Source organism: Cyclopterus lumpus, chromosome 6, assembly GCF_009769545.1.
Source record: "Cyclopterus lumpus isolate fCycLum1 chromosome 6, fCycLum1.pri, whole genome shotgun sequence".
Classification (NCBI taxonomy): domain Eukaryota; kingdom Metazoa; phylum Chordata; class Actinopteri; order Perciformes; family Cyclopteridae; genus Cyclopterus; species Cyclopterus lumpus.
The window spans coordinates 19042764-19060871 of record NC_046971.1 but is presented as its reverse complement, the minus strand read 5'-3'; positions in this window follow the sequence as shown (position 1 = coordinate 19060871).

Here is an 18108-nt window from a genome sequence, read left to right as displayed (position 1 = left end):
AAATACATATATCAGACGTTGCAATATATGAGATTTAGCCGGTGTACTCCCACCACAGAAGATGTTTGAGAACTTAATACTTTTTCAAACACAATCAACTGCAAGATAAATGAAAGATTCTCCCAGAAATAGATGCTCAAGAGGTACTCCAAGCAAAGCTGAAGTGGTTATTGTTTCTGTTTTTCACAAAGCCGCACTGTGAGAAATTGAGGTCATGCTGATCCATGAGGTGAGTGATGTTACAGCCGCAGGGCGCCATGAGGGGCATGGCCCACATCCAAAAGGATCTTCATGTGGCATCCTGAGACTGACAGTGGGAAGAAGATAGAGGTGTCTCATGCCATTTTGTATTAGCTCTACTGACTGAAATCATCAACTGTAAGCGGTCTGTTATCATTTATGTATGAGAAAATCTAGGTTCATAACAGGATGATTGACACATAATCAGTGTGTTTTGCAGGGAAAGAAAGTTGAAAACGCTGAGATGTGATCTCTGACTGAGACTATTGTTAGATTGTAGTGGATTTTATATATATTTGCACATGTAGATAAAAGAAGTTTATGTTTTAAATTAATACATAAAGAAAGATATGATAATTAATTTGGGATATTATGAGGAATATTCTGGAGGAATGTATTATGAAACATAAGAGAGGATCACTGTTTTATTATTCTGTTTTAATGACAAATGTAATGATTAACTGTATGATGCATGAGAATGAATGAATGTTTTATTGTTTAGACAATAGTTAAAATGGATGCCGATTGAAACCTAATGTGTTGCTTTTATTCGGAAGGCAGGATAATAGGGTTTTATTGTGAAGGGGAACTTCCTGTCCTTGACCGGAAGAGTGAGCTTTGACCCCGCTAGTTTTACTAATTGGCTTAGCGAACAGAACTGCTGCATCCTTTGAACTGACCAATGGAACTAACCTTTAGGTGTGAATTAATTTGCATGACCATACTAACGACCGAGCATTTGTGCTGGGGAACATGGTTCTACTGGTCTGGAGACATGGTTCTACTGGTCTGGAGACATGGTTCTACTGGTCTGGAGACATGGTTCTACTGGTCTGGAGACATGGTTCTACTGGTCTGGAGACTCGAGACAGCCCCGGTCTGTTGCTCCTTGGGAGCTGCACTCCGTCTGTGGAGAGTTCCTCCTTTCTGGCCCCACGATCGTGAACGCTACATGAGTATTATCTTTGCCATTAAATATTGTTAAACTTTAACTCGAATCCTGAATTTCCTGCGGCCACGGGACCCGGAGCTTTGAACACGAATCTTACACTATACATCTAGACAGTGTGCACAAAGGGAAATTAAGTTGTTTCACGCTTTTCCTTAAAGAATGTGTGCTTGTGAGAGAGGTGAATAAAATGCACAAAGCAGAGATCTGGATTTCGATTGGGAAGATTAAAGTATATTGTCGATTTCAAAATGTTTGCCATCAGAGGGTTAAATGTTTGTGCTTTGTTGCAGCTTTTCTTGCATTCAGCCCGTGCTCTCTCCTCTTGTTTTTCTCCCTCCCACAAGTTCCTGCAAGTTGTGTGACACTCTCTGGGGAGAGGATCCATTTTTAATGACCTAGCGGTATAACTGCATGGAAATGGGCCACTGTTAGAACCCAGCAACAGGCTCAATGGCTCATTTTTTATGCGGCACAGATCTTTTAGGGAGACAGTACACATCCATTTCCCAATGGGACAACCATGGCAGGGTGCCTTTTAACTTTGATAGGGGCAATTGACTGAGAATGTTGAACAGGTGAGGAGAGCACAAATTAACTTTTGGACTTAAATTAGATTCTTTTATAAAAAAAACAACAAGGAGCTACTCTTAACTAGACTTTGCCATGTAGATAACAATTTGATTACTTCCAACTAGTATGAGATAGGCAATGCCAAAAAAATGCAGATTTATTTATCCCACTAGAGTAACTGCCTCTCCACGCCGACCTGTTATTTATTTTGAGGCTTGATAATGATGCTCTTATTGCTCATTCGTATTCAACGAGAGCTGTCCGTGTGTGTCTGTGTGTCCGTGTGTGTGTGTGTCCGTGTGTGTGTGTCCATGTGTGTCCGTGTGTGTCCGTCTGTGTCCGTGTGTGTCCATGTGTGTCCGTGTGTGACCGTGTGTCAGTCTGTGTCCGTGTGTGTCCGTGTGTGTGTGTGTGTGTCCGTGTGTGTCCGTGTGTGTGCGTCCGTGTGTGTCCGTGTGTGTGTTTGTCCGTGTGTGTCCGTGCATGTGTGTCCGTGTGTGTGCGTCCGTGTGTGTGCGTGTCGCTCACAGCTGCTTGTTTTGTTAGATCTATCATCACTGATCTCCATCTCATATGAAGAGCCTGGAGCCGAGATTGATCCGCAGAGTTCCTTTCAAGCTGGTGTACGTAAGCAAAAATGCACGGAGGTGTAGATGACACTGCCCGACAAAATACAACATCCACACCAAAGAGGTGTTCGTGTGACAGCCTGCATCAAAGTTGTATTGGCATTATGCAGTAATTAGAGTAAATAATAAGAATTGTTGACAATGATCTCGTCTCATCATCATCTCACACATCACATTCATTCTTATGCCGTACGATGCGTAAAAAACAATGAATAATGTTGTAATATGATCAGTGTTTTCCACCAGAGTGCCTCAAAAAAACACTTTGAACACATTGACATGTTGGGTTTTTAGGTTGGATTTGGTAGCATTCAGTGTGTGTGTGTGTGTGTGTGTGTGTGTGTACATACGTGTGCAACTGTGCATACATCACTGCAAACCCCAAAGCCGGGTTATGAAACCCATTTCATGTGTTCATCAGAGCTTGATGGTGCTGCAGGCCCTCACCATGTTTGTTATGACTCCCGGTGGAGTATTTAGCATTAGGCTGCAGTGATTTAAACATCAGTGGTGTGTCCTCAGGCCTGACATGTTCCCTTTTAAGTTTTACTACAGATACCTAAACATTTAGAAAGTAACTAAAGTTAGCGTGGAGGGTGAAGATTCCCGATGCATCTGAGAGAGACGGAGCCCATCTTGAACCACCTTTGTAGGTGGTGGCAATCGAATTTCAATATGTCTATCTGAAATCCCACACCGGGTCTGATTCGCATTACATTGTAGGTACCGTAACTTCACTCATGTCGGACTTTGTGTTTTAACATTGGTTGTCTCAGCTGGTATAAAAGAGACAAGTAAATCAACTTTAATTTAGTCTGTGATTATCACCCTATCAGTAAGGCGTAGAACCTCAAACAATGTAAACAAACATCCATCATGCTCTAACAACCAATTGGCCCTGCTTGGTATGCAGGAGCGAGGAGGGCTATAAAACGGCTCATTGCAGGTGACATCGTCCTGAGGGCATTCTGCCAATATAAAGGTCTGAAAACTCATTCATTCTGCACCAATTCATATTCATTACTGTCTCACATCTGCGGAACATGACAGATTGATTGAGACGGCCTGCAAATGCAGACACAAACTGTTTCACCGTTAGCCAACTTTCCCTCAGCAATAAGCACATTCCTCTGTCACTTGATTAATTACCGCATGGTGTCTCTGGAGAACGCAGCCAACTGGAGAGGGTCTGGGTGGAGACGGTACGGAGGAAGAGTTTGGAGAGGAGGTCACTCTCGTTGAGGGTAACATCAGCGTGGAATAGACTCAAGGAGGAGAAAGAAAGGATGATAGACACCAACAGGTTCAATATCATTGCCAATTTTACTGACAATATCATGCACAATATTCCTTTTCTATTTTAGTTATCTATCAGACACTGGTGTTAGTACTACTTCATCACTCCATTTTAAGTCAAAGTATTGAATTTAAAATGTTATTTACATACACTTATGTACTCATTACGCAGCTTGGCTCTAAGTATATGTTTAATATAATAAATGTTCAGACTATTATTGCTCTGGTGTAGCACTTTAATGTTGTAGCTGTGACTAATTTGAATTACTTCATATTGGCACTCACACTCAGTGGCCACTTTATTAGAAACAACTGTGCAGTCTAATTCAGTCTAAAACAACTATGCTGCTATAGTTGTCTGTTGTTTAGACACTGTGATAATGCTAATTGCTTTATACTGAGAGATAGAAAGAAATAGAAGAAATAGAAACACCTCTCAATATAATGAAGTCTGGTTCACCGGTTCATTTAACTATGACCTCAATTTAAAATTAAATTGAATATACAAATTTCTGACAATGTCAGCAAAAACAGAACATTATAATCTTCGTAAGGGTAATTTATGGCAGGTGTAATAGATTACAGGTGTACCTATAAAGTGGCTACTGAGTGAACAATAAAACACTGTTATTTTAATCATAATTTGCAAAATGAGTAGCTGTCAAATAAATTAAGTGAAGCGAAAGGTAAAATATTTCCCACTAAAATCTAAATAAGTATAAAGTAGCTCATGCAGCTGTAAGTGCAACTTAGTAGAGCTTAAATATTTAACCTATTTTATGTGAGGCTCGCACTCCTGAGATTTAACACCAAAAGGAAGTTTTCATACCATTACTTAAACAAAAGTACTAAAACCACACTGAACAAATACATTGAAAATGTACCTGAGCCCGGCCTCCCTCTTTGCCGCCAGCGTCCAGAACCACTGCGATGGCGCTGAAGTGGTTAATAATTGGCAAAGTAGCACTTGTGGTACAGCACCTACTTCGTGAATGTACCATAGAAATATTAGTACTAACATTTTAATACTTGACTCAGTCCACCACTGTCCAAAGAAGAAGCAAAGAAGTTGATTCGTCATCAGACTGCACATCTTAGCCATGGACAGCTCTCTCACCTGCTCTACTTCATGTCCTCAGGAGTTAATGCAACATTGCATAATCTGACTGAAACCTTCTAAACCTTTGAATCCATGTTTGGACAGTGAAGATTGTGAATCTGATCCCTGTTAGTGTGTGTTTTGATGACTCCAGGTTTGCATGTGGAGGAAGTGAAGATGGGAGCTGTCTCTCTGGGCCCAGCTGTGCAGGCTCAGATAAGAGCTACCTGGCTGCTATCGTCCTGACTATGATGACTACATATGACAGGGGATGATGGACAGCAAACCCTATAATGAATCTGACATTCAGATCATGGGGATCAGCGGTACAGCTTTGCTTCTGCCATTTTGTCGAGGTTCCATTGATTCAGATTGCAGCGATGAAAGCCCACATATAAAGTAAGCGTTCGAGACTACAACTACGTGTTTCTTTTTGCTCTTCCTGGTGGACAGCAGACTCTCAGCCATATAAAAGGTTTTACATGAGAGCTGATCATCCATCTTGATGCATCAAGATGCCACTCATTGCCTCTTAAATGTGATCTTGGCGTTGTGAGCTTCAGTCACAAAGGGCACAATCAAGATAAGTGATCTCATAAAAGACGAGTGCACTCTGCGAATCAATGGCGGAAGCTCCAAGGACACCTGACCTCAACCCGGCTAAGAATAAGTTGAAATGTCTCCCTGTGGTGACAGTTTGGGTCCGTCACGGTGAGATACGTTTTGCAAGGAATTTGGATGTTAAAATGATAAAGACTAATATGACTATACTATTGACTATATTCAGCCTTTGTACGGGAGTGGCCGAAGATCTGGATGTAGTCGTGGATAGCCCTAATAAACTGCCTGTTTTGGTTTCCTTTCTCCAAAAACACAGGTGATAAGGAATGGATTTCTAAATTTCTTTTATAGATGGCTGCTAACTATTTCCTTTCAATGTGAGGGAATGTATAACAAATGGTTTCGTGCTGTAATTTATTTGAAATGAGTCCTTCTTTGACAGTATGAATGATAAAGTGTTGCCGTACTAGGGCACGCAGCACCTTACTGTACTAGCTACGTTGTTTTGTTATAGGTTATGTTAGAAAAAAGTAAATGCTATGCTCTAACTCTTTTATAATCTGTTCTATAACGAGGCTGAAATGTTCTACTCTCCTTTCTTACTGGAACATGTAAGTATGATATGTTTGTATGTAGCCATCAATTGTATATTCAAAATCTTATTCCATGGTTCTTGTTTTTAAAACCAGTTGGCCAGAGACAGAATTGCTGCTAGGAACCCACCTTTTTGATGTCCCTAAAACCTCTTCAACCTCAGACATCCATTGTTCTCCAAATGCAGCCTGCCACCAAAAGCACACTCTCCTATTTAAATTGTAAAAGAGGCATTCAAAGGAAAACCGTGAAACGTCTTGTTCTGATGAATATATGAATCACGTGTGCGTCACTGTATCTATTTTGTTTAAAGAGCAATCATACATTGCTCTTCCTTCATTTAAAAAAAACAGGTAAAGTTATCATCTGAGAATGTTTTTTTATGTGTATATCAGGTATTAGATCACATTCTTGCCTGTTTATTTGAGTTGGTGATGAGAATGTTGGACCATGAAAGGAAGTGATCGGCCTGTTCCTCCCACATAAAAAGATAAACATTCCACTTTGCGGGATTACCGCAAATTAAGGGTAGCGGATAGGTCAGTAAAGTCTAGACTAAATAATCAGACTTGAATCAGCCTCGAAGCCTACCATGGTGCTCTTCAACACACAGACACACACACACACAGACACACACACACACACACACTCTTGCGCGTTAAATAGAAAGTGGTGCTGCTCTTTCTCCATCAGTGGCGCCTAACCAATCTTCTCTAATCAGGTATAACTCTCATTGTGAGGGGAAAAAGAGGCAATGCCGGGCGAGCTCGGGACTTCTCGGTCAAAGCGCTCAGACTGAGTGCTTCCACTTCCCCCTGCTACCTGCACTTGGTTCGTAACGTGATTACAGCCCAGGGGAAAGCTTTGAAGCTGCATCCAAATTCACTCCGTGGTTGAAGGAAATAGATCCTAACTCACACCAGGTGTGGAGTGGACCTTTGCCTTTGGGAAAATCGGTATTTAATATTTCACAAATTTGTAACAATGTTCGAGCTCATCGCTCTGCAAAGCTAATACTTTCCACTTCTCAAGATGTAAAGAATCCATTAGTGAGACTCAAGAGATTTTTTGTTTTAAAACTGGAGATGGCCTAGAACAATACACACTTAAAAGTGTAATTTACCCCCATGTCTGAGACGTATTCCAGCCAATGCATCATTTTGTGGCGGTGAAATGAAACGCGCTATTCAATATGATGACAGCGTCGACAGACATGAGCAGCTACAGTAGCTTGGCTAATAGTGATATGGGAGACTGGCCTACTTTAATTCAGCCAGCACAAACCAGAGTGCCTTTGCCTCCAGGAGCGGCCGTCTGCTCTCCTTCCAGCTGTCGTCTCCTCGCGGTGCTGAGCAGGCACCCAGATCTGCTTATATGGCGTAAACTATATAACGTTAGCATAAAAACAAGGTGGAATTAGCAAGCTACCATTGCAAGCTAACTAGCTTCATGGTTTTTCTACTCTTGTCCCAATGTAGGAAATCACATTGCTTCAACAACGATTCTCCAGATTTTGTTAACGTGCTAATGGTTAAGCGTATTATTTAGTTTACAGCTTAAAAATCACATTCCTCTTTCTATTCTCACACATGCCGAGTAGATAAACTACATTGCGCTTTTGGAATGAAATAAAAATGTTTGATTTGGGAGTAAAATATGCATATTTGCAGATTTAAATTAAGACACTGCTCTCATATTTTTCTGTTAATATGAACATGGTTTCTGCAGAATCCACCGTACTAGCTATATCAGTACCGTCAAGAGCGTATTGATACACATAGAATGCAATGTAATACATCTTTGATGGTCATACAGTATAGGTCAAAGTATGAAAGAGAATTAAGTCGGGGGGAATATTTCCCAGCATTAAATATCTACAATTCCTTATGATAAAATTATTTAAATTGTGACCTGGATAACCACACTCATTATATCACGGGGTGTGGTGGGGCAAAGCTCAGGCGCAGAGGAAACAGGCAGGAGTCCAGGTAAAATAAAAAACTATTTTTACTGAGGAAAAAGTCAAAAACATGGAACGCAGGCTGGAAGGCGACGTCACACAAGAGATCTACAACAATCTGGCAGGGGACAAGGGAAAGAATGGGAGTAAATATAAGAACCACAGGTGTAGGGAATGAGCAATCAGGGAGGCAGAGGAGTGGCTGAGGGCAGGTGAAGACAATGAACAATCAACTAGAACTAACAGGGTGTCACACATTGGGTGTCACACATTACGTGTCAGAGAGTTTCCTAGCAACTGAAGCTAGTCGTACAGTTGTGACAATATTTGCTAAGTCTGAAAGTGCTGAGTGAAACTCCAACAAAGAACAGTTTTAAACACCCTCTTGCAGCATGAATGTCAAAGCAATCACACTTTTTAGGAGTGCGTCTCCCAAACAACTTTGTTAACTTTGTGTTTAGCACCCAAAGGCAATAAGCAGGGGGAAACAGCTAACTTTTGTTTGTAGGCCTACCGATTAAACAAATCAGATAATATTTTGTGAATTATCTTATTGTCATCAGATTTTGTTGGAGATTCAGAGCAAAGCTACCTGTTTCCCCCCCCGTTGCCAGTCTTTATGCTAAGGTAACTGCCCGCTAATCGTAGCTTTGTATTTAGCATACACACAAGAGAGTGGTATTATCTTCTCAGCCAACTCTCGGCAAGAATATACATCACCGAGAGATGTGGAACTTTTTCCTTTTAAGAGCCTAAAAAGCCTTTCCGGTTGAGCCCATTAATAACTTTATTTTCATTACATCTGCTTATATACTTGCTCTGCAGCACTCGGACCACTGCAGCATCTGCCAGGTGCCACCGGGTAGGAAGGAGGCAGGTGGCTGGGAAAGGCCCGGCGGTGGTGCGCGTGATGTCCGTTGTGTCATCTCCATGTTGATCCGTCTGCCGAGACAGGAACAGTTTGGGCACTGCAGATGCTCTCTCCTCTATGAGGACTGCCTCAGACACACACACACACACACACACACACACACACACACACACACACACACACACAAACACCATCACAAACATACTCACAGACTTCCCATCGTTTTCATGGCTGCTGTTCCGATTACTCTTGCTAAGCTGAACAAATCCATCAGAAGTAAGTGAAGGAACGACGGCAGCTCAGACGGTCAAGTCTCTGTTCCAGAGTGGCACCATCGCATGTTGATTTCACACTAAATTGAACAGGAAAGTCAGAGATGCAGTCGATTTATTTGGAAAAACGTTTAAGAGGACACCCTTGACATCACTGGCTGAACAGAAGATGAGAAAATAAACATGTTTAACAGCTAGATTCTCAAATAAGAAAGAATTAGCTTCCAATAATTCCACAGAGCACACAGGAAGAAAACCAGTTTATTATGTAAGGAGAAGGCGTCAGTCGACTTTAACAACCCAACTTCAATTGTGTTTTCGCAATGAATGAGCATTTGTCACATTGCTTGCAATGATGATCGCCTCCTATCTTACGAGGGAGTGCTTTTTAATGTTCGCCATCAAAAGGAGGAGGAGGAGGAGAGCAGGAAGGAATCCAATTTCCATCTTCAATCCTTTACCCTTCTAATTAACCTGAATTTATAGCGTTGCAAAAATAGAAATTGTGTTTGTGTGTGTGTCTGTGTGTAAGTGTGTGTCATTGTACCTCTTACGTGTCACAGATCAGTTTAAACAAGTCGTATTGCGCTGAGCAGCTACATGCTGTCGTTGTAACATATTGGATTTGTTTGTTTCTGATCTGCTGTCATGAGGTATTTGCTGGCCTTGTTTTCAAAGCCACCAGTTGTTCATGCAATAAAACAGAAAGACTTTGTGCCATTGACCCAAGACAGACGTTAACATGCTGTGTGTACGCATCCATTTCTGTTTACACTGTGTGTGTTTGTGCGTGTGTGTGAAGGGGTAAGTTAAATGTAGCATCCTTAGATAAACTGCAATGGCAGTTTAATGAGTCAGGGATCACTCAGAGATCATTAACCTCTGCCGCTGCTGTCGCTTCTCCAGGCTTCTGTTATTTCAGTCATGGAATTTTGCATTGGAAAGAAGGCGAGCTTTTCACATGTAGATCTTCCTCCATATTTTTCATCTTTTTATTATTATCATCACACTCAATTAGATACATTAGTTCAATTTTGTCATGCGTTCTGACTTTGACACTGAAGCCCGCGAACGTAGTCCTCTGTCTGGCATGTAGGTTACAAAAACACCTCCTTTAAAAGGTAGGAATACATAGTAGTTTCAGTCCACTATTGAAATAATACCCACGTCCCATGTTGTGATTAAAGGCATCATTAAAGCTTAAGCTTTTTCCACATTTAACCAAAGCAACAATCTCTCCCTAATTTGAAACTTTGTTAATCATGTCGTATTTGTTAGGAGAGGATATTGTAAAGGATTGCGCCAATCTGGTGCATACAATGTTAATATTACTGATAGGAATGACAGTTGAAATTATGAAAATAGGATTTAAGTTGTAATAAACCAGAATTATCCTTTAATACTTTACCTGCTTTCCATGATCTCACATATTTTTTCAGAGGATAAGTTGTCTGTCCATACTCATTCATCTGCCAGAGGCTTTTCCCCTCCACTGCGTCTCATCCGTTCTCCCCTCATGAAATATGCTCTTAGCACAGTGCCGCCATAGCTTTGCCTTCTGATTTAAGGCCCCCGGCCTGACCAGTAGGTGATGTCCACGATGCCGACAGCAGCGCCGTAAACACTGACCACTCATTCATTTCCACACTGTCCCCCAAGGACGGTCCATGGCTATAGAGCAAGAATCATGACAGGCACACAGCCAGGGGGGCGTCCCAGGGCCTCGGCCCCACAGCCTCAGCCCTGATAGTGTGGAGAGCTGCACAGCTGATAAATGAGCTGACACGCCTTCGCCCTGTTACTCATTTTCCCTCCTAAAGGAGCTTCGAAGAAGAGAACAAAAATAGAACATCATAAAGGGAGAGAGAAAGGAAGACGGAAAGACAAAAATGAATTGACTTTGCAGCAGGGCTATTTTTAGTAAGCCTGGAATGCTCCATTAGTTTGAGAGGGAACCAGAGGGAGGAGAGGGTTGAAGGAGGGTTAAGGAGGGTGACAGGTGGGAGAGAGGGATTGAGTGGAAGATAAAAGGAATAGAAAAGGTGAGGAGCAGCATGAAAGAAGGGAAGAATGAGCTGGATGCAGAAAGGCGAGAGATAAGATGTGGAACAGTGAAGGAAGAGGGAGATAAAGCTAACAGAAGGCAAAGTCAGATAACCGTGCACATGGCCAGAGAATACTTTGTGTTTGCCTATAATCATTTCTTGAACTAATTGTATCTCTGCTGATACACAATTACTCAATTCGGACATCCACAGTGTTATTGTTCCTCTCTAGTTAACACTGAATTCTAATTGTGTCTGACATTGTGCTGCTGTTGATGAATGTCTGAAGTTTAGTAAATAGATGTGAAAAAAAAAAGTTTAGGTCCGTTATCTTCCAGGACAGGTAATTACGGACAATGCCTCATTAAGTATTCAGTGCATTTCGTCCGCCAGCTCTCATTGCAATATTGTGCGTGATTTGGCTGCAAGATGCATTCTTCACAAAAAGAAAATGGGTCTCTTCAACCAGCGGGCAGACTGTGAGGTTGGTGCATGTTTAAACTTAAAAGAACATCTGGGATCCGACATTATTTAGCTTTAGCGAGGACAGGACAGGAGTGTATACGTAGATAACAGGGTACAGACCGTGTTCGGACAGAAGGTTGGGCCATGCAGGCTTGTTGTTCCACCGGTCGGCCATTTTGGTTCTGTGTGGCCTATGTGGACTTAGATTTCCTGGCAACCCGGCGCAGCAGTCACATTAGTAATAAATAACGCAACATGCTCTTCATCATGCAGTTCCAGTGGGTCTTAAAATTGGAGTCTTCCTAGTCTCGGACTACTGACATGGGTGATACAATCCTTTTAAAGGGCTTCTTATTGAAATAGGGAGAGATCGGAAGAAATTTACGCTGGTATTGAGTGGACTTTAATGCTTCCTCAACATCCATCATACCAGCTTTTACAATGCAGCTCAGAGAAAGTCTTGTTTCCGAATCATGGTGAGAGGTGAGATCTTCAATCTGTTGACTGAAGCCCCGGCCATCCCCGGCCACGCTTCATCACCACGATTCTTCTCACAGAGTGAGAGTTTTGAGCAGAATATGTAATGCCGGTTTTACTACCGTGGCCACAAATCTGCAGCTTTACTTTGATCGCGTGATTGTTTGAATGACTTTCTATGGTTTGTATTGTTTGACCACAGCAGTGTGTTAAGCTGTAAACAGAAAGGCAGTGGGCTGGGGGGGAGAGAAAAGAGGAAAAGCTGTTTACATTAGAGGTTGAGCACACAAAAATGTGGTCTGCTGCCCACATTCACAATTCAGTAACCTGCCAGTAAATTGTCATAAGTTGGATCTACAATAACAATAAGCATCCTCATTCTCTGATGAACCTGAATGCAACACAAACACACTTCTCTCTCTCTCTCATCTCTGCAGTATGCATCAGGGTTGATTTTACAGCATAAGGACTATGAATTGGAAACTCAAGTACTAGTATGAATAAACCTTGTATGAAACATAGAGACCCATGCAAATTCATATTCCATATTTAAAGCTGCACTAATTCATGTTTTTGATGCCATCCCCCTTGTTAGCAAAATGACCAAAAGCATGATTTTTGTTAACCTGCCACCCCCCTTCTCCTCTCCATCGTAGCAGAGAAAGTGCAGGAACAGGGGAGTTGTTTAATTGAGTATGTTAGTCTAGTCGGCCTGACCCATTGATCTTTTATCTGACTGAGGTTTGTCCAAGTTCAACTGTATGGCCCTGACCGGGCTCTGTATTGATACATCCATGGCGTTGTCCATTGTGCTGATGGAGCAGACGTATTTGAAATGACTACTTTTTCTCTAAGTCCCGCCTTCCTGTCAGTTTTGTCTCGAAGCTATAATATTCTATAAACTATATAGCTAGGATGGAATTTAAAAATACAAAACCAAAAGAGTTGTTCAAACTAATGCCCAGTTAGAAATTTAAATGAAACTATATATTTGCTATTTCTTCCAAAGCTTAACACACAGTGATGGCATACAATCATTATCAAGTGTCGCCATCCCAATATAAAAAAAAACTTACTTTCACTCTCAATTTCTCAATCATCAACTTTTAGAAACATTTCTGGTTTCAGAGAGCGTTTGAAAGATTAGATGTTAGTGTTTAGATTGGTGTTTCTCCTCTACCAACTCTTTTTGACAGCATCGACATGTTGTTTACACATCTTTTTGGTAACTTTGGATTCTCCTTTATTTTGCCCACAATGAACCCACATCTCAAATTAGATTTGTATTAGTTTAAAAAAAGGAAAGAGGATGGAAAATTCCTGTAAGTATGTCTCACTAGCTGGGAGGAACTTGTTAGTAGAAAAGAAGTTGAGGGTGTGCATCTCACCAGATGTTCTTTGGCTTTGCTTTAAGGTTGGAAATAAAGTTAAAGTCTCCTTTTTTGTCACTCCAAATGCCCAAAGTTGACTGCAAAAGTGGCCGAGCTGCTGTTGGACCCTGACAAGCAGTTAGTCCTTCATGTTGGTGCAGATGGAGCTGCCATCATGGTCAAATGGGTTTAAATTGGACCGAGAGAATGACTGTCGGAAACACAAACATAGCACTGGAAAGACGTGGTTGAATGGAGGTCTGGAACACAGCGGACTATTGGCTTGGCTTGGTTTAAAGCCATTTTACTGACTGCCAACGGAATAGTGGGTCACCAAAGTCTCAATCAGCTCAATGAAAAAGCATATTTACAATCACTGGCCTTAGATCAATGAACCACAATGATATAGCACTGATTTTTTTCATTAAGATGTTTTGGTCAACATGGTGTAAAGCAACGGTTCAGCATCAATACGCTCTTCGATAAAAGAGAAAACTTTGAAAAATGAAAAAAAAAGAAAAAAAAATTCATTTGGAGTCCATTAAACATGTAATTCCTCTCAAAAACAGAAGGAATACCTTCAAACGAAGACATTTTGAATCAGAAACATGGCTTTCGTCCTCCAGAGTGGAATATCATTCTTTCCTCAGTTTCCCTCACAGCCACTACACAACACATCATCATCTAATCCTAGTTCCCTTTGTGGAAACACGTTGTGATTAAATCTGTCCTTTATCCTTTCTGTTTCCACTCTCATTGCCACTCTTCCCTGTCTCTCTCCTCGGTGCTCTCACCATTTGCTGTGCATTTAGAATGTATTTTCTCTGTCTGGCATGCAGGGTGAAATACTAATCCAGCCCTCTGGATCTCTGCTCCCATTCACTTTGTTAATGGCGGTGCCATGTGCCACTTGGAGTGGCATTAGTTGGGTTTTCTTCAGTGACAAACAAGTCCTGAGTTTCCATCTGATACACACATATATACTGAGTTGTATGCACGCTTCTAGTCACACCTAACTGACAGTATATACGATACATTATTGTTATTACATTATTATACATAGCTTGTACCACATTTTAAGCATTTGTAATGAGCAGGAGTGTAAATGATGCTGGGCTGCTGCTTTATAGGCTTTATAGTCATTTCCTGAGTGCTGGCTGGCGGCCTCTCTGGGGTTTGCTCAAAGGTTATCTGAAGCGCTCTAATTGGTAGGATGGAAACAAAAGTGGTGTTGGAAATGTTATAAACAACAAACAGTGGGAAATGAGACCATGTGCTTTGCATTGCTCTTGAAAAACATATTTGACACAAGTTGTACAAGCTCTAAATGAAAGTATATTGGATTGAGGCACTGTAATTTGGATTTTAGTTGCCCTGACTAAAGTTTGAGTCTGAATAACACAAAATGTTATGCAACTCCATCCACAGCACCTTTCATTCATTGGTCCCCTTATATAGGTGGAGGAGGAATTTAAAGCATTGATAAGAGTTGAAATCTAGAGCTTAGCAGCACAGTCAGATTTGAATTTGTTATTGTAGGATGGCTCCTTCAAAGTCTGTTGGAATAGCTGCATTATTTATAACCACTAAATTAGACTTTAAGGGGTCATTAAAGTTAACTGTAATCCCTTTTAATAGGGATTAATTTAATTAGGACATGAGACGGTTTTTGACATATTTCACTAAAAATCACAAATGTCAACCTCATGGTGCTGCTGGAGGAAAAGTCAGAGGATCTGTAGAATCCATACTCTGGTAACCATGAATGTCTAATTTTATGGCAATCTATCCAATGGATGATAAAATATTTCAAGTGACTGACCATGCCATTTCAAGAGTCATCGTGTGGCTAAAACTGACATTGTAATGTCCTTCATCCTACTGTTAAAAAGGTCATTATTGAAATACATTGTAATGTCTTGAATCCATGCCGACCACAACCTCTCTTTCCCCTGAAAAGGCAAGCAACAGACATTTTACAGCAAGTTTTCAAGTGGGGAATGTCTCTTCGTCAAAAAATTGATTCAAGGCAGATCAATAAAACAATAATCTGTGTGTGCAAGGGATTTTGTTGGGTGATCTTTGCCTCTCATCCATCCATCTCCCCTCTTTAACAGCCATTGGCAGTGGTAGTGCAGCGGTCTATTATTCAGGGTAGTTTGAGTCATTTCCCCCCCTCACCTGCCTCTTATTGGTCAGCAGCTTAGTTGTTTTGTTTATTGCTGATGAACAAGATTAGTGGAAGGTTTGTAGTGTTAATGATTTCATCTCAGATATGGATTTTTCATAAGGAGGGCAGCCCTCTTTTATACTGATTTCATATGCAATTACAATGTCCTGATTGTGTGAGAGAACGTTGTTCTTTTAAATGTTGCTATGGATGTTGCCTATATGGATTTAATGAAATAACAGACCTGTTGAGATTTGATATGGCAAACTGATAAACAAGAACATATAAAAATGGCACTTCATATCTAAAGGTTGCCAATTGCTGTCATAGTTTGTCACACTGTTGGACTAGTACTGATTGGTTTTCTGTGCATTTCAACATCATACAGCTGCTTGATAAATATAGCAGCCAGGGCTCCAATGGGTCACTGCAAGGGCATCCGTCGACAATAGTCTACAATGCCAAGCATCTCCCCCAGCCTCTGCCTGCCTCTTCCGGTCTCCCATCGTCCTCCACTGTCTCCCCCTGCATCCTCTGGTCTATAACTGTCTCCACCTGCCTCTTCCCTCCCCTCCCCTTTCTGTTTTCCTTTGGTCCATTGCTGTCTCCCCTTCCCTCATATCCCTCTGGCACTTTTCGGATGCCTGTTCTGTTTCATAGTGAATCTGCTGCAGCTTAAAATGCCATATTGTTGGTATTGTTGGTCAAGTGAGCCTGTTTAAATTCAGTTAGATTAAAATTGTTTTAATTCAACAGAAACCATATATATATATATATATATATATATATATATATATATATATATATATATACACACAGCATGATTAATACCAGTACAACTCGTTAAAAAAGCAGTTTACTTGGAACTCAGACTTGTAAAACAGGTAGACACCTAACCTAGAAACCATTACAGTTAGAGAGACAACAGGAAGTAAAGTCACTTGTTGAGTAAATCGTATGATGAAGTGTGTCTCGAAAGCAATAATTAAATGAATGAGTTGAATGAAATAGGTCTGTGCACCGTGATAGGCTGTAACAATATCTGTACCTCAAAGCTGTGCTTTTTTTAGTCCTTTAATCCTGAAATGTCTTTCACTGATTTTTCGATTTACCCTAGGGGAAAGCAATTTTTTTTAAAGAGAATGACGCGTCTTTATTACGGAGCAGGAGGATGAAGCTAAAGAGAGCACACACTCACTTCAAAATCTCTCTCTTATAAACACCTGTTTATACATCATTCACAGGTATCTTTAAGTTTTACCATTGCTTTTCTCTAATGAGTTCCAGATTCATTGTTTCACCACAAACCCTTCATTACCTTACATCAACCATGTGGGCCATCACAGCATGGAGCATATTGTATACTTGTGAATCAAAATGTATTGCTTATAATCTGATATGTATATGTCTATGTTGAAACTATCTTTCACTGCAGTGAGATCAAATACTGTCGATCGGCTGATGTTAATAACGTTAATGGCTTTGTAATTTATTTACATTACGCCTCATCAGCCGCCGAGAAAAAGAGTAAATCAAGGCGGCCCCGAGTGTAAACAAGCCTTGTGTTTGTGCGTGTGATTTGTATGTACACGTGGAGCTTGAGTGCAGAGTGCCGTTCCATTTGTTTGTACAGTCAAGTTCACTCGAACCCTAATAGACGGTGACTGTGTAGTTTGTGGAAGAACTCCTGAGGCTCTCTGGAGATTGTTAGGACACTCTTTTATAATGCACACAGGTGATTTCCACTATTTATTATATGACCTACCTACCACGGAGTTGGAAAAAATCTAATGTGGAATTTGTCTTAACATAGTCTAATCACAAGCCTCCAGTGTATTCCTGGCCATAGCATGGGTTGCACAGATGCAACTTGAATGGTGAAAGTAGAGTGCAGATCTCTGCCAGGTGTTTCTGCAAGGACGACTGCTGTGTGACTGATTAGATACAACCCACAATCAGTGTCAGAGCTACCATGGAGCCCACATTGTCTTAATTATTTTTTTTGTGAAAAAGCAATTTCCGAGAGAAGCTGACAGAAAGGTCTACAACACAGGAGTCAAACACAAGGCCCAGAGGCTGCATCCGGCCCGCCACAGTATGTGGCCCGCGACGGCTTGAAAGAATGTCAGAAAAAAAAATCATGTGCTTTTATTTTGACGGTAATTCTTTCTGCAGCGGAGTGCCGTCTGTTTACTCTCCTTCATGCTGTGTTCACGCCAAGAGAAAAGCGAACTCTCGCGTCGCTTTACTCGCATGAGTTTCCTCGCCGGACTATTTGGGATCATTCCTTTCACTCGCACTAGAAGCGCCGGAGAAGGGCGTGGCTTATCGCCATGAAAACAGTTCATTCCACCATGGAAGAAATAACCACTATTTGTATATGTTGTGCAAGTCCCACAAACGTCGGACAAACGAAGCCCCAACACAGCCAAGAATACAGACAACATAGAATCGCTGTCGGCTGACAGTCCACACATCGCCGCAGCTACGGAGAGAGAGAGCGAGCCGTCACCGGTGCGCAGCTTTATGCCCGGGCC